The sequence below is a fragment of the Rhipicephalus sanguineus genome, chromosome 1 (assembly GCF_013339695.2).
Source record: "Rhipicephalus sanguineus isolate Rsan-2018 chromosome 1, BIME_Rsan_1.4, whole genome shotgun sequence".
NCBI classification, from domain to species: Eukaryota; Metazoa; Arthropoda; class Arachnida; order Ixodida; family Ixodidae; genus Rhipicephalus; species Rhipicephalus sanguineus.
This window is the reverse complement of record NC_051176.1, coordinates 323,529,245-323,547,593: the sequence shown is the minus strand read 5'-3', so window position 1 is coordinate 323,547,593 and position 18,349 is coordinate 323,529,245. Positions and strand designations below refer to the sequence as shown.

At 45.7% G+C, this 18,349-nt stretch overlaps 1 long non-coding RNA gene across 1 annotated transcript in view; it reads right to left on the bottom strand.

Moving 5' to 3' along the window:
* Window positions 1-17,984, bottom strand: part of LOC119379503 (uncharacterized) — a 102,233-nt gene extending 84,249 nt beyond the window's left edge. Inside the window, exon 1 of the long non-coding RNA XR_007414947.1 lies at window positions 17,875-17,984. This is a non-coding gene — a long non-coding RNA (uncharacterized LOC119379503). The remainder of the gene's footprint in view (window positions 1-17,874) is intronic.
* Between the last annotated feature and the right edge of the window lie 365 nt (window positions 17,985-18,349).

The following is an 18,349-nucleotide window of genomic DNA, read 5'->3' as shown; positions in this document are numbered from 1 at the left end:
CCTTTCTATTTGCTCGGCTGTTTATATCTCGATCTGTTGAACAGATTGTGCATGCATTTCGAGTTATAAGCGTGTCACGCACGAGAGCGAAATATTTTTTTTAAATAATAACTGTTTACTGTATACCTTGAAGGCAATTGTCGCATAATCATTTGCCACTGCGCAAAACTGAAGCGTGGAACTCTGTTGATAAACTTGGTATAAGGCAATGTTATTAAGCGTATTTTATTTTTTTCAAAAAAGAATGTTGCTAATGCTGCATTGCGCCGAGCGTACCCTTACAATACTGTTTAGCGGGTGAGAAATGGTCACAGCAAAAAAAAAATGGCTTATCCTCTCACGCATTGAGGGAATCGATTTCATGCAAGCGCTAGATCTATATACATACTGTGTTGCAGTAGCATGCACGTTAAAGGTTTTCGGGATGTGCCATTTCTGATCAAGATAACATAAAGCACTGCACCGAGGAAGCTTTAACAAGAGTGCATTCCAAAAAAAAAAAAAAAAAAGTTGAAATTAAAAGCAGTGCAGAAACCGAACCCCAGCCATTTACGCGCTGGCAACGCCAAAAAAAAGAAAAAAAACTTTGTCGGAACACAGCAAAATATTTGCAAATGCACTGCAACGTTGGGAATATTAAGGAGACCAAAAACAGGAAATGAAACAACTCAGTAGTGACGTCAATCATTTTTGATAGCTTATTTTCTACGTATCTGTTAGGAAATGACAACGTATTCGCAAAATAAGATGCACATTACCTACCGCACGCCGATTCACCCATGCGTTCGGCTGCTGGCGTTCCAAACCGAGACAAATACTACACGCACAACTTCCACTTACCGTACACACACCACTTCTATTACAGATAACACCCAGGTGAACAGCAAGCATGGTGCGCAAGTAAGATATGCATCAGCGATCAGTCGAAGGACGCAATGCTGAATGTTCTCGATGTTCGATAATGTTCTTGAATGCGCTATGAAGTGAACCTGAACACCGACTGCAAAGCTAGCGCAAACAGTCAACATTCACCAAGTGTCGAAGTAAATGGCATCTCGCACGGTCATTGCGCTAATGCAACTATGTCTACAGCTCCAAACCTTGCGAACACACCCGGCCATGAAACGAAAAGAGACCAATGAAGCCACGCAGAGAGTTCGCGAGCACATGGCAACATTCACCGCACGTTGCATTAGCTACACCGCTTACCGCGCAGTCAATTCAGACTGTCGATGATTCGAAATCACTTCTGATATCCTTTTGAAGAAACACACACACATATTGCAGTTACGCCGAGCGCAACACGGCATCGAGGCGAAGGGATCGGTCACTTCTCAACACACGCTATCAACACGCCGGACGGTCCGGAAGGGAAATGGCCGCCGTCGCTCAATGTTGCCCGCGTGCAGCCTACCTTTGCGGTACTCTGAAATTTTTCTAGTGACTCTATGAGACCCCATTCTGTAGCGCCATCTCAACACGCGCCGCGAAAACTACTCGTGGCTCAAGATCATCGGCAAACACAATCTGCCCGCGCCCTCTCCTCAAGCGGAGCGGCGAGTGTCAGGAATTTATTCTTACACCGTGGTCATAGCCAACATTTTTTTGCCCTTGTTCGCTACAGCAGCCTACTTCTCAGCGGCTGCTCGCAAACCACACGGAAGTGCGTCACAGTTCTGTGTGCTAATGTGATCGAGCACTGCACCCGCTAGGTGGTGATAGTTGCACCCGGGGGCTTGTCGTTTTTGAAACAGAAACTGGTCCAGGTGACACTGGTCGGTAATGAGGAGCCTGTAATTAATTATCTGTCATGTGCTGCAGCAAACGATGTGCCATGTTATAACAGGCCCCCAGCAACACATCGCAGCAAAAAAACGTGAGGCCAACATTTTTGTGTCAGTACCCCTTTAAGACTGGAAGTTAATGTTATTCCTAGACATTTGCATGCCTGAACTTCTTCAAGGGAATTATTTTTTTATATGGTAGGCAAAAGGAAGTTTCTTGCATTTGTTAGTGATTCTCACGTGCACAGTTTTCTGAAGGTTGCTTACCATTTCCCATTTATTGCACCATTTTGCCAAATTATTTGAGTGCTACTCAAGATGATTTGGTCAGATACAGAATTTACAGGTGTAAATATGATGCAGTCATCCATGAATAACTTCAAACAAACAGACGACTCCACTACATCTCGAAAGTCATTAATATAAATAATTAAAAAGTAGTGGTTCCAGAAAGGACCCCTGCGGAACTCCTGAGTGCACATCCAAGAACCGCAAACTGGATCCGAAAATGTTAACGTACTGTTTTAGATTGGATAGACATGTATTAAACGTGTGAATAATGTGCAAGGGTAAACCAATTGCTGTTATTTTTAATATTAACTTTGAATCCACTACCCTATCAAATGCTTTGGAAAAGTCTAGTAGTATTAAACCAATCTGACCATCTCGGTCAAGAACCTTGGTAAATTCAAGAAATGTTGTGATTAATTGAGCTACTGCGGAAGCCGTGTTGTGCACCAGTTATTTGTTCTTGCGCTAAAAAATCATTTATGTGTTTTGCTAATATATGCTCAAGCGTTTTACAGGAACAAGAAGTTAGGGATATAGGATGGTAGTTATCTGTCTGTAATGCGGAACCCTTTTAAAAACAGGGATGCTTTTTACGACACGCTAGTCGTCAGGTAATGTGGCCATATCGATAGACTTCTGAAAAAATATTCCTAAAAGGGGAGCCAATTGTCCAAGCGCAAGAGAAGCTCAGTCATGCCTTCCATAGATATACTAGCAGTGTTATTATTCTCACTATTATTTGGAAAGCGAGTTTAATCGGAGAGCATGGCTTCGTAAAAACACTTTAAAAAAACGTGTTGAATGACTCAGCTATTCCTTTTTTATCAGTAAGTACACTTTCATTCACATAAGTTTGATTTACTTTGCAAACAACTAAAAAAAATTATTCAAAGGTGCTTTATTTCGAAGATACACTCGAAATCTTTTTTTTAAAATACGCAGAGTATTGGCTTCACTGCGTTGCGCCATGGAAAGTGGTCCTAACCTCTTAAAGGGGTACTGACACAAACATTTTGTTTTTTTGCGTCAAATGAAAGGCCAAGCCCTCAAGAGCCTAGAAAAGGTAGTGCTAAGTGCGAGTGCACCCTGAAAAAGTAATTAGTGTGTTTTTAAAAGCTAGTTTCGGTTCCTACTGTACCCTGACGTCACAACACGGTAGGAGTTTCTCGTCACATACATAGCGACGTTTCCACGGAACACTCCGTACCATGGCTCCACTGGAGACGCACAAGCGGCCATCTTGGAAGTTTTGGTACCTGAAGTCATCAGAAATAGCCAGACTGCTGTGTGAAGTCACCAGAATTAGTACTGTAGCCTGACGTCAAGCTAGTGTCGATGTCGGTAGGTGCGCCATGGAAAAATTGACTTTAATACCACAATAAAATACCTTAGCATTTGCTGAGCTTCACACTTGCTCAGTCTCTGCCTGCAGAAGATTTGTATGGCAGAGTAAACCTGCCTTGGAAAAAAGGTGTCAGTACTCTTTTACGTCTTCCTTGGAGAAAATGTCTCTCTGAAACATAAAGAATAAAGCGAAGGACAAGCGAGTCCATGGGCTTGCTTACATCTAATGGCATCCGCTGCCGATACGCCGACACACAGTCGTCGTACAAATACGATGATTTAGAGAAACTCTGCTGCTATGTATAGTCGCTGCCACACTCGCAGGAGAAATGAAATTTTTTATTTCACAAAACATTGTAAAGCAAGCGCATTTTCTTTTTTTTTTTTTTTCTGGACAGAGCTGTTGCTGGCACGCGCGTGCCACTTGTGCACAGAGGAGGACCCCATTTTCTAATTCCGGTTACCAGAATCAAGTCCTTTCTCGACCAAAATGCATGCTTTGAGTGTGTTTTTAGATTTCTTACTGCACCACCTGTTGAAGCCAAAGAGAACACAGCAAAATGAATCAGGCTTGCTTAACTGCAGCGTCCCCAAATGCTTGTTTCAGGGTGGATGAGCCCAGCTCGTCTTCGGTAGGGAAAGGGTACATGAAGCTGTCTATCGTATTAGCCAGATAATTCTCTTCAGTTCTCCTATTTTACTTTCTTCAGTCTTTGGCAAACTGTTCAGTTTCGCTATGAAGGTGATGTCACATGGTGCTTCCATTTTTTTCTGAGCAGTCATCTGTTGAAGCAGCAAAAGGCAATGATTGCTTCACGTTTTTTTTCTTAAAGAGACCAACAACTGATTTTTCTCGACCCATTTTTTTACAACGCAACAGAAAGCTCACCCTTCGCAGTGTTTATAGCTGCAGTAGTTATTCCCAAAAGCATGTAGTTATTTTACAAGCAGTATTTTTCTATCTGAAAGGCTCTAAACACACACGTACCTTTCTTCCAGCAACGCTGGGAATTGATAGCGATGCCACCAGCCCTTCTCGCAATTTGTGAAAGCTATCGTTCTGATTTCGCAGGAGTTCCTGTAACTATGCTTAACCACATTAATTTATAGCTTTTCAACTATTTTTGAACATAAGCTGTTACAATGAGATGATGTGGCATTATACACCTTCCCTGTATTTTTACCGCATTGTGTGCGCATGCATCCAAGGTTGCCTGCGCCTGTGTCATGGGTGGCTGGTCCCGGCGTCGTTACTCTCTCGATGCACGAGCCAAGCCAAGTCATCGAAAACGTCACTACGCATATGCACGGCCTCAAAGAGTAGCAGCGCATGTCATTTCCGAGAAGAAGTGTAGGCAGCAAAACTATGTCGCTCCAAAATCTTAGCGACCTGGAAACTGCGTGCACGGTTGCATGAGCATGCTGAAAAGTTCCTCAAGACGCGCTCACGAGCATGGGATCATTACGTAACGCGAAGGCAGCTCCACTTTAATGCATACTACTAACGCAGTCCTATATGTACATTTTTATGGAGTAATACTTTTTAATATAAAGAAACGAACAATATTTAAATACTAACAAAAAAATCGTCGACCACGTACAGCAATCAACAGTCACGCAGCCGGGTTCATCGGATCGTTCATGTTTTTGCCACCAGAGGCGCCACAGGCCATTTTGCGCGACTTTCTCTGTCCTGGAGGCGGAGGAGGCCGCCATCACCATGGCAACGGCTATCGAAGGGACGCTCTTCATCGTGTCTGACTCCACGTGAGCGATTAGAAGCTTTAGGTCAGGACAAGTGAGCGAAACCGCGGCAAAAAAAACTCCACAAGAGCCAGCGGTGAGCTTCTCTGGGTCCCCAGCCATGAGGGAAACCCCGGCAACGAAGCTGCCCACCTCGCAGCCCACGCAAATACAAACCGGGCAGAGGTGCAGCTTCATCCGGCAAACCCTGAAGAGGCATCAACAAGTTATGGAGATCGCCTCCGTCGACAAAGAGAGGAGCGACAAATCTATCCTCCTCCATGTGGAGGCCTAAAAAGGCACCAGGCCGTGGCCTTGCGCAGAGTTCAAACGCGCAGTGTGCTCAGCCCCAGGAGATTGGCGGCCATCCTGAGGAATGACATCGTTTCGTCGTGTGCGTGTTGCGGCCTAGCTCAGGCGGGACAGGACCACATTCTATGGGGATGCGACCGCTACCCGCCCCCTAAAGAGCTCCTGCAACTGCCTCCCTCACCCGAAGAGTGGGAAAAAACGTTGCGATGTCCAGAGCAGGCCACTCAGTCCAGGCTGGCGGAATGGACGGCGACAGCCGCGGACCCTTGGGCCCCGACCTAGCATCCCCCCATGTCCTGGCTCCCTTTCCCCCCTTCCCTACTACTCAATAAAGTTGTTTCCTCCTCCTCAATTAAGAAATAAAAATATAAATCCATCTCTCACGAAAAAAACAGGGTTGGTTTGAGTCAATGCGACGGACAATCTTTCCATCAGTGGAGTCATTTCATGTTCTGAACAGTTGTAGGCCCCTTAAAGTGCGGAGCACTTTAGGGGCCCACGCTGTCATATGCTGTCATCGCTTGGCGTAATGCAGGCAAAACCACGTATAGCATAGCCATCTGTAGCATATTGAGCGTGCGCTCGCGCTAAGGAGAAGTCTTCTTCCTCTTGTTCTTTGAGCGCCTTGATGATGACATTAAGTGTGAAGCACTTTAGGGGCCCGGACTGTCGTATGTTGTCGTATACTGTCATCGCTTGGCGTAACGCAGGCATAACCACGTATAAAAATAGAAAAAAAGGAAGCAAGTGAAACAGAAAGAGAAAGAAAGGGAAACGATAGGAAGAAAAACCGAAATAAATGGAAATAACGAGAGAAACAGCGAAGGCTCCTTCAGGCTTGGCACCACTAGTGCGAATCTGCCTTAATTTTTTTTCATGTTTACAATTTAAGAGATCCTTGAATACTTTCTTCACTCCCTAGAGTCATCAAGCTTCTCCTGTTTTGATACGGATTGACTTGGACTCTTGCCAGCATGGCCTTGGCGAATATCCACTGTCCACATATAGTCAATGTCTTTGTATACACAAAAAAGCAATAACAACATTGTGTGGGAGCCAATGACCCTTCATCAGCAATTTTAATCAAAACCCAATGGTCATTGAAACTCCCTCGGACGACCGAATAAAATCCGAACGTCCACGTCCTAAGCAGCTGTCCAGGGGACATCCGATGGATACCAATGTCGGATGAAATTTTGACATCCGTTTGGTTTTCTCCAGCGGACGTCCTCGGGACATAACATGCAGGACATATCTCCAGTTGCGTACGATTCTAACTTGTTTCGGGCTTTATTTGCAAACTTCTAGTTTTCCGTACTTTCGAATCAAGGATATGTCTTGGAGGGCCATCATGCGCGCGATAGGTAGACTTTTCCACAGAAAATGTGATGTACATAATTCACGACGCTTTTCAAGTACTTATAATCAGAGCAGCCAAGCCTATATATCGCTTACAGCGCAGCGTGCCGCGCCCGAGAAAACCCGCACGCTGCCAGTATGGCCCCCACGAGTTCTTATTGGAAACTGCAATCAATGTCCAGATTTCCATTATGCTTTAAATCATTTTTATTGGCGCGAAGTAAGGAAACAAAGGCGGTAAATCCGCCTCCGCTGTAATATATAGTGAGGATCCAAGCTCATGGAGCGCTTAATTTTATTCTGGAAGTATTAAGGAAAATAAATTTTAAGTAAATGTCTTTTCTTTTATAAAAAATTCGCCGCGTATCTGCGTGCTTCGCTGCAAATGTCGTTGAAAGACAATAGTCTTCTGCCAGCCATACTACATGAGTCCGTTGAATCGCCGCATCTGGCTCATAGCGTCGCATTTTCAGCACAGCACGAAAAACACTAGCATTTTCAGCGCAGCCTAAGAAACACTAGGGTCTTTAGAGCTTCGTATCTATGTATTTTCTACTAAAGGAACACACCATCTAATACTTACGTAATGATGTTGCACCTCAGATATGCGTATTATTTGCTTTTTGATCGACAGTGTTCACACATATGAACCCCGCTACCAGTTCAAGATGGCTGGGCGTTATGTAAGTGGTTAAAGTTTGGCCGGGTGGCTGAATCGGGTGACAAACAGTCGACAGACAGACAGACCGAAATATCTGCGTTTAAGTTCCCCAAGAAAGACTAACTGACGGCATGGCGTGCAAAGTCACTCTGAGGCGGCGACGTCCTTTAAAACAAATTACGCATATTTTGAAGCCACAAATCCTACTCGATCGTTGCAAGCGACGAAGCGACTACCGTTGATCTGCGGTTGCCACGCGCATTCTTCCCCTCCATGGCAATAAAAACAAATACAATAAAAGAGCTCCTGCGTCCGCTGGATATCTGCATATCCGCCCTAGACGCCCGCCGGACACCTGCTGGATTGCCAATTAGTATGCGCCTTACAGTCCAGCGGATGTCTGCTGTATGCCTATCGGCTATTTGCGGATGACCACTGGACGACCAAGAGATCCAGAAGTGGATATCCAGTGGGAACTTACTTTTGGCGTTGGCTTGCACGCAGCATGTTTTTTAAACTCTGGTTGCATAGGAACAGTGGATATTGATTGAGCTGGTGATTACACTGGAAGATATCAAGTGATCATCGGTATGTTGCGTACCGCTTGCATGGCACAAATTATGGAGACGCTGGAGGTGGAGACAACTTGCCAGGAGGCAAGTTTGGAGAGAAAGAAAGTGGGAGATCAACAGGTGGACAAGTGAAACGACGATCAGGCCAGGCGTGACTCAGAAGGCAGGGTCAACAACAAGGGAGGAGCGCCAATGCCATGCCTCTTGCTCCGTTTACGATTGGCACAAGTCAAACAACTCTGATGACACTGTATAGTTTCCAAAATATGGCGTGTTCCAGATGAATGCTTACTTGCCATAGAAAGCAGCTCCCATAGTCAATATCAGAAAGCATTTGACAGCCAAGAAATTCAGGGGTTTTCAAGGAAAGAATTCCAGGACTTTCAAGGGCCTTGAAACCCTGCCGAGTCACAGGAGCCTTGCTGACATATGGCAGGAGCGTCATAGTAGTTTTATAAAGAAATTTGTATTGTGTAAAAAAAAACACCCTGTACATAGAAGTGACATCATAAGCCAGCACAAACCACCTCTTCAGGAAGTCAGTCTTCTTAGCAAACACCAATGATGGTCCTTGCAAAACCAAAAATATGATTGGCCTCCACAACTTTGTGCATCAACCGGTCATGATCCTTATGGACAACAGCACATTCACCAAAAGAAGGCCTCCAATCATACTTCATACAATGAATCGCCTGCTGTCATTAAAGCATCCCCAGAACAAATTTTTAAATCTGTGTAAGCAGTTAAAATATAACGCTACCAAATCATTTGAACCATGACTTAACTGAAACACATAGGATTAATGGAGCTACGGGCAATTAAATGCTGCCCTCCTTCATAGCACTTTTTTCTACTCAATTTATTCTGCGGGTTGGCCAAGTGGACAGCTTCACTGGAGATCTGTGGTCAGTGCTGAGCTCCCACAGCCAGCACATGGTTGAGCTCTACACCACGAGGTGTAGCAAAAGCCACTAAAAAGCGATAAGCACAGATTGTTTTATTATGACTTATTTCAGTGGCCGATAAAACACTGGGCTTTTGTTAACGGGGATTAACTTAGTTTAATAAGCGTTGGGGTACAAGAATAGGTGTGGCTACATGGAGGTAGGAATGTAGAGTGGAGAGTTCAGAGGCGGGGGAGCGGTCAGCGATCCGGAGGGCCAGACGAAACTTGATACTTCGTGAGCTCGGAGTTCAGAGGCGGAGGAGGAAATAAACAGAGGAGGGGGAAGCGGAGAATCTCAAAGGCGCTTGGCTTGTGGGAGACACTGCATGCAATGGTTGCGCCATCTCCGGATCCTTCTTGTAACATCCTTCCTTTTTTTGGAGTCGATCCTTCAACCTACGATGAAATCCTCGAGCCTCTTTGGAAGCCATTGGTTCTTCGAGGTCCGGCAGAAGTTTCCATCTGCTTTGCTTGATCTTTCGCTCTAGTTGGCTGATTGACTTCAGTGTGTTGTTCTGGGGAAGGGCTTGCCCTGATGAATATTCGGTTCCTTCTCAGGACGCTGTCTTCCGTCTGAACTTCATATGACCTGTCAATTCTCTTTATTATGGTGCCTTTGAACCATGGTCCAGTTTTCGTCAGTCGGAACTGTGATATTCTGACCTTCTCTTAGGCTCGGTAAATCTTTCGCTTGTCTGCCGTGATAGTGCGTGATTTTTCGCCTCTTCTGCTTTCTTCTTTTGCTCACATCGACTGTTTCGGGTTGCAGTAGCTCCGAAGCTGTTGGTACAATCGTTCTAGTGCGGCGACTCATTAGCAGTTGCGCTGGACTAGCATTCAGCTCTTGCAGTGGCGTGTTTCTGTAATCAAGAAATGCCATTTGTGGGTCTGAGTGGCTTTCATCTGCTTTTTTTAGGATCATTTTCGCTGTCTTGACGGCTGATTCAGCCATTCCATTGCAACGCGGGTATCCTGCGCTTGACGTTTTGTGTTCAAAGTTCCAGCTCTTCCTGAAGTTTTGGAATTCTTCACTGGTGAATTGCGGCCCATTGTCGCTTATCGGAATTCTCGACATCCCGTACCTCGAAAAGGGAGCCTTTAGTTTCAGTACCACTTGGTTTGAGGTCATCGATTTGAGTTGGTCCACTTCGCAAAAGTTGCTGTAGTAAGTGACTGTAACCAAGAAATTTTTCCCTTTCAATTCCAAGCTGTCGCATCCGACTCGTTCCCATGGATAGCTTGGTTCTGGGTGGAGCAATAGAGTTTCTCTTTGTTAAGCGTGTGCGTGCTTTTGGCATATTTCACACCTCATGATGAAGTCTTTCAGTTCTGCATTCATTCCTGGCCAGAAGACGCATTCACGAGCGTGTCTGAGACAGCTCTCAATTCCAAGATGCGATGAGTGGACTTTCACTTTGATTTCACCTCGCAAAGGCATTGGGACGATTAGGCGCAAGCCCTTGAAGATCAGGTCCTCCTCAACTGTGAGCTCATCTCTCTGCATGAAGTATATGCGCATGTCTTTGGGTAGTTCACGTTTGTCCTGTGGCCAGCCTGACAGAATGATTGACTTTACTCTTTGCAGTGAGTCATCACTCTCAGTCACTGCTCTAATCTTTTCCAAGGTTTCCTTTCTCACAGGGGGGTAGTGTACGACGTTGATGTTTCCGAGTTCCTGTTCTTTGCTTTCGTTGGGGAGGAAGGCCCGAGATATCGTGTCAGTCAAGATTAATTCCCTTCCTGGTCTGTGTTCGATTGTGATGTATCTTTGCATCTGAAGGATCATGCCTTGCAGTCATCTTGGAACTTGATCCAATCATTTCTTCAGTATTGCTTGCAGTGGTTTATGATCGCTGATTATCTTCGTTTCTTTACCGAATGTGTACTGACGAAACTTGTTCAAGGCGAAGATGATGGCCAGCATTTCCTTTTCTATTTGTGCATATCGAACTTCCGTCGGTGTCAGTGCTCTGTTGACGAAGGAGGCTGGCTGTCCATCCTGAAGAAGAGCCACTCCGAGTCCAAGATCGCTCTCATCACACAGGATTTCTAGCTGCTTTCGTGGATCGAAGTAGGCCAGAACTGGAGCTCTTGTTACGGACTCTTTTGCCTTTTCGAATGCTTATTCTTGCAGTTTCCCCCAGTGCCATGGTGCATCTTTGACAGTGAGTTTCCTCAAAGTCTCCAATACACAAGAAATTTCGGGCAAGAATCTGGAGAGGTAATTCATCATACCGCAGAAGCGCTGTACTCCTTGGACATCAGTTGGCTTTGGCATCTGCTGAATTGCCTTGACTTTATTTGGATCAACTTTAGTCCTTCAATGGTCAGTACGTGTCCTAGGAAGACGACTGATGTGGTTCGAAGCTGTGTTTTATCCTTGTTGAGACTGATTCCAATTTGTCGGCATCTCTGAAGTAGGCTTTCTAACTTCCTGCCGTGGTCCACTTGAGCATCTTTTTCATTCTCGCCCACTCCAAAGACAAGGATGTCCTCTGCGATGAAGAGAACACCGGGAAGTCCCTCAAGTGCCACTTGAAATCTCTTTTGGAATATTTCGCTGCTTACCGCAAGTCCAAACGGCAGCGGAGCCATCGGTAACGACCTTTCGGAGTTTGGAAAGTAGTCAGCAAGCTTGATTCGTCATCGAGAGAATATTGCCAGTACCCCTCTCGCAAGTCCAGTTTTGAGAAAATTTTGGCTTTAGCAAGATCGGGTAAAACATCATCAAGAATGGGCAATGTGTGACGTTCTCGCTCGAGAGCCTCGCTGAGCGCTTGGGGATCGATGCATATTCGCATTTGTCCATTTTTCTTGGTTGCGACTACATTCTGCTGACCCACTGCGTTAGCTCTGCGACGCTTTTGATGACACCTCTTTTCTCCAGGTCCGTCAACGTGTCTTTGACTTGCGGTTTAATGCTGACAGGCACTCTGCAACTCGTTATTGCTTTCGGCAGCGTATCTGGCTTAGTGACCAAATGAACAGTTCCCAGGAGCATTCCTAGAGCGTTTCCAAAGACGTCAGGGTATTTTTCTACTATCCGACTGTTGAACTGCTCCTCAGGAATCTCATCTATTCTGGCCACGAGGTTATAGTCTACAGTTATCACACCCATTTTCTCAGCTGTTGTTCTTCCAATCAGATTGGTGAGGTCTTCTTTAACCACTATAAACTCTACAGAATGTCACTGCCCGTTCGCCGTGGTGACTTCTAGTTGAGTTTTGCCCCAGCAGCGCACTCTGCTTCCGTTCCATGTTCGCAGTGTCGTTGTGCACGGTTCTATTTGCTGTGCGTTGACGTGTCTAACAGGGATGACGTCTACAGCTGCTCCGCTGTCCACTTGAAATTTTACTGACTTTCCATTCACTGTGAGGAACGTGTGGATGGAGCTTGGTTGGCTGCTTTGAATTGCCAAGATGGTTTCGTCTTCGCTATCTACTGCCAGGCCCGCAACTACTTTGCTGCTTTTGCAAACTGCTGCGAAGTGATTTTGTTTCTTGCACTTGCTGCATGTTTGCTTCCAAGCTGAGCATGCCTCTCTTTCTTTTGCGCTCATGGCTGCCACCGCAGTACCTGCACTTTGGTACAGTAGATTTCTGTGGCATTCCTTTAGCAAACTTTGAGATTTTGGCATTGGTGCGATGGACGGATTTCTTTACTGCGTGCACAGAATTGCTGCTGCTTGAAGTACCCTCTTTAAATGCTTGCATTTGAGTTCCTGTTGCTTCATGGGCTCGACACACCTTTTCAACCTTCTCTAGTGTTGGATCTTCTACTTTGAGAATGTCGGCACGAGCCTTTTTGTCGTAGATGCCACAGACGATCTGGTCGCGGATCATTTTTTCTCGTTCGTTTCCGAATCAAAAGTCACACGCTTTGAGCTTCAAATCAGTTACCAAGCTGTCGAACTGCTCTTCAACCCGTTGCATGCGAGTTCTGGAGACGTATCGCGAGTACAGTTCGTTGTGCTTCCGTAAGAAATGCGCGTCGAGGAGGCTGATGACATGAGCATAGTCGAATTCTGGGTTTGGTCTTTCTGCAATTGATTCCCCGAAGTCCAAAGTGTTGTATATATCAAGCAGTGAAGAGCGTCCAAGGGTCAAAAGAAGTGCTACTTGCCGGTCAGATGGTTCTCTAGCTGTGTTAGTTGCCTTGAGGTACAACGTGAAGCTCTGCTTGAAGGCTCGCCATTGTTCTGCAGCGTTGCCCCTGGAGTCCAATTTCACTGGTGCAGGAATCTCCATGGCTCATGCGCTGACTTAAAACTGGTTAACTTGTGACACCATGTTTTGTTATATGACTTATTTCAGTGGCCGATAAAACACTGGGCTTTTGTTAATGGGGATTAACTGAGTTTAATAAGCGTTGGGGTACAAGAATAGGTGTGGCTACATGGAGGTAGGAATGTAGAGTGGAGAGTTCAGAGGCGGGGGAGGGGTCCGCAATCTGGAGGGCCAGACGAAACTTGATACTCCGTGAGGTCGGAGTTCATAGAGGAGGAGGAGGAAATAAACAGAGGAGGGGGAAGCGGAGAATCTCAAAGGTGCTTGCGGGAGACACTGCACGCGATGGTTGCGCCATCTCTGGATCCTTCTTGTAACACAAATAGTGATGGTAATCTTCTGGCAAGAAGTGGCAGTAACCAAAATGCAGATCCTGGCATCGATAGGGCAATGAGAACCCAAAGCTCACTGTACCAATGTGCTGCAGTCACTCCACTCCCTGGTTGTCTTGCACAGGCACACAACATCGAAGCTGGACATGATGCAAATTGCTATGTTTGCCGTCTACAACGCAACAAGGGAGTTCCTTGGTGATCGAGAAAAGAAACCTTGAGATCAACACTGTCATGCAGCTCACACAAACATAGAGAACATTGTAGTACAAGGTGCGTTCAAGTCTGGTGTGGAGCACGGAACCAGTGCTTCATAAGTTCAGGTGATACTGCTGTCATGCAAATGCAGTTAATGACACAGGTGCAGCGCATTAACAGTGCCATTTTGTCTTTGCTTTTGTTTTTCAATCAAGCCGCCAGTGGAGGCTGCTGTGCACCCGCATTGGGCAAAAACAGAAGCTTTAATTTGCCAACTCATACTTTCTGCACAGTTTCTTTGCCTTTGTATGTGATCTTCTGATGCCACGGACGTGCTTCTTCACACCACTATGGGCCTTGTCGACTCTAACAGCATAGCAAAGATACCCTGTTGTGATAGAGGGGCTAGAAAGGTATAGTGGTGCCAAGTCAGCACCCAAGCCGGAACTACTACGGCAACATACGGACATGTATAACTTGAGGACAGCTGCTGCTGATCACTCCAGCCTCTGTTCTGGGCCTTGCATGCAGCAGCTGAACTCTTTAGCTGTAGTACTGGCACGTTTCCTGGTCATTTGATGACTGCTCACAAGTCTTTGGAGACATAAAAAAAATGAAAATAATCGTCATCTGAAAAATAGCAGGAACACAGGCTTACGACCACAGTTAGCTGCGGAATTATTAAATTATTCACCAACTGGTGCTCAAGTTCCACAAGTAGGTCCACCATGTTATTTCTCATTCACAGTGATACTACCGACGACTTCTGATTTGGAGCAATTTCTGGAGCAGCAAAATTTTCATTTCGCGCACTTTGGCGCAGCAAAAAATTTCACACTGGAGCACTTTGGAGCAGGTAATGTTGCATCTGGGAGCAACCTGGAGCAGCTAATTTCACATTCTGGAGTACATTGGAGGAGCAAGTTGCATTTATATTTAGACACCCGAATAATTATTATGGGGCTCTTATGAAGAGCCAGATACACATCTTGATTTGTTGCAAATCTCATGGAAAAAATGCTCTCCAGGGTACTCATTATTTCACACGATTATGCAAAAATTAGAGCGTCATGGAGTTAAATGTTGTGAAATAACCTCTCCAGATCTTTCTTCGACTCAGTCAATGAAACAGAATACTGGATCAATGCAATTGTACACTATAAAATAACATTTTAAACACAATTATGTGGTCACCAACGTGCAAGGCTGCTGCCAGAAATGATCTTAATAAAATGTTGCACTTCAAATCAGCAGAAGTGGCAGAGAAACGTCACGGCATACAACAGTGCCTCGATGCTAAAAAGTCACAAGGTCCCTTCTGATGCATTCCCCGAAGACGACTCAAAGGCGAAAGCCAGCTTGTTTTGCTTCTCAGTAGATTGTATCCTTTTGATTTACTGTTGAATAGTTCCTTAACTGCATGCAGTGTGGCGCTTGAAACGAGCTACCAGCAGCACTTCCGGAACACACGATGTCAGCCGATGAATTGCCACCACCGATTAGCTTAGAAGTCACCAGCCTCTGCTGAGAGTGTTGAGCCGACTTGCACAACATCAAAGGTGGGGGTCTTTAGTGATTAGAGCAAAGATGGAGTGGGAAATAAAGAAGGAGAGAGAAAAATACGGCTTTAGATTGTTTTAAGCATCGTTCTATACAAGCGGGCAAACTAAATTTTAAAGGTGTTTTTCTTTATTTTCATCAATTAATGAGGCAGACTTGAAACAAGCGATCCCCAATATCCGTCATGGTGCTTGGCAGTGTCTGACGTAAAAGAGCTCAAACACAGCCTTGGTGGTGGTAGCACATTATTGGCAAAACCACTATTTTACAGTAGTCACGGCATATCACAAAGGCAGCTGTTCTCGACGGTCAGGCGTGACAGAGACTTGCGCAGAATAATTCAAGTGCGGGGACGCACGTGCGGCGGCCCCAAATGTTTTCCGATGGTACCATCGCAGGTAATCTCAGCGCCAAACTCAGTAGCGCAGGACACATCGGACAGGAAGCCCTCCAAACCGAGCAACGCCGACCAAACAATGCGCACTTTTTTGCATGGACTGAACTTATAACATCAGTACATTTTGGTACGTCGGAATAGCCTGTACATTGTGCAAACACACAACCCAACATTCTAGCAAGGGAGGTCTTACTCGCCTGGTCACTATTGGTGGGGTGCCTGAGAACTCCCGACACTTCCCTGGCATTAATCACTACACAAGAGAAGCTGAGTCGGCACCGTGTATGGCGTCGTGGCTTAATTGGCATGCAAGCGCGAGCAACGTATCTATAAACGTTGCATCTGTTGTATGGCTGCATGCACTCTAGTACCTATAAACGTTACGCAGGAGCACAGTTTCATCTGCAGAGTAATCCTTGATCCGTGGCTGTGACTTTGGTGGCCTCAAGCTGCACATGTCGAAGCGCCGGTGACGCTATTGCCGGACACCGTCAAAGTCTGGTGCAGTTTGGCGCAATTTATGTCGATTTTATCAGGATGGAGCAGTAAATCTAATTTGGCGCACTTTGACGCAGGAGTGGAATCACTGCATTCACCACGAAAAATAATAGGAGTTGAATGGTGTCCAAATCCACAATCAGGGCCAATGTGTCTATTGCTTTCAAGCTGCACTGCAATGGCAGTACCTAGAAGGAAGGTTCACTGCACATCAATCAAGGAATGCGGTGCCATGCAGTGGAAACCAGTGCAGAAGGTGCAGGTGAACTGAACAGATGCTAGAAGTACACGTTGCTGGACTAGTCGGTTCATGTCTAAGTACAAGCCACAATGTATGGCTGTTTCTTGCGCGAGGAAATCACGAGGGAAGGGGTCCAGAACAGTCGAAAGTTTGCGCTCCCCTGGACCCCTTCCCTCGTTATTTCCTCGTGCAAGAAACAGCCATACTTTGTGGCTTGCACTTAGACATGAACAGATGCTAGCTGTTCGCCCCAAGTGAATCATTTGTGATTGTGCATTCCATCTCTTTCATTTAAATATGTTAAGGGGATTTAGTCAGGTTTTGTGTTCACTGGACGAGTACACATGATATTCCCGTTTTTGATACAATGCTGTGCTTACCTCTCATGTTATCAAGGGTACCAATATGGGCTTGTTGGTTCATCGTAAACTGGCTAGTAGCATAGCGCGGGAAGACGCATGGACAAAGAAGTACGAGACGAACACATCGTCTCGTACTTCTTCTTTGTCCATGTGTCTTCCCGCGCTATACTACTAGCCAGTTCTCATGTTATGTTTAACCAATCACAGGCTTGGTGTCATGAATTCCGCCACCAGTAGTCCTGGCGAGCGCCACTACACATTAATACGATCGGCAGATAAGAATATCAAACTTATTGACATCGGTACTTTCATTAAGTATCTCCAACCATCCTTCTAAACAATAAACAGGTCAGAGGGCTCCTTTAACCATGGTTAAAGCACGAAATGATCACGCTAGAAAATAAATCATTACACTTCAGAATTTTACTGGAGCTGGCAAAACGGCACTTGGTGACGCGAGCGCCAGAACTTGATAATCACATTAAAATTCGCTTTCCAATTTTCTAGAAGACATAGGGACCAGTTGGTTATACATATTTGTCTTAGTAATTCACACATGGCGAAAGGGTTGTACGTTACAATTTTGCGATATGCGTGTTCCCGCATAAGCCATCGCTGATTATGGAAGCCACTCAATAACTACATCTTGCTTTTCTTTGAAGCGCGTGTGACTGTTCCGTCGCAAACAAATGAAAGTAGCGCTTAATTGCTGCGCTGAACAGGCGCTGCTTACGCAGCAATCTTTTCTGCAAAATGAAGCTAATGCAACTTGCGTGGCGTTTGACCCACTGGGCGGCTGAATCGATTGTAGTACCTACGTGCGCCGTTTAGAAGACGTTTTCGCATGGATGGACCGTACTGATCGGCTGATTTGTGTTACGAAATTACACAATGGTGAAACGACAGGCAGCGGTCGATATATTGGTTCCCAGGACTAGCCCGCAAGGTGAGAACAAACGACCGCAGATATGAAACAAGAATGTCTTACAATAAAGCTCACCCCAAGGCAGCGTCCGCCAGAGAACACCCACCAGCAGCGAAAACGGAGCCTTCCACAATCGAACAACCTAAAGCAAAATCATACAGAAGTAACCTTTCAATTTACTAGGAAAGCAAAAGCAGCGGTGGTGTCAAAAACTAAGATGTACGACTGAGAGATGGCGCCACGGCTAGAGTGGCCTAGGACTATGGCCTAGGGGGATTGTCAAAGCGCCGGCTCCCGCGTGGGCCTTTTGCGGTGAACTCCCGCGCCGCGCCGCTGCTGCGCCGGAAAACGTAGGGTCACTGTATATGCTACCTTTAGGTAGCAGAGTTGCGCATAGATCCGGCTAGCAACCACAGTTATGCGGTGAAGTCGCACTTCGTTCTTGCGGGCGACATGCCTACCGTGTCGCCGATTAACCTGTCTGGCGTGTCGAAGACCGACGATAAACATTGCCTGTCGATGGCTAGAGTTAATTCAG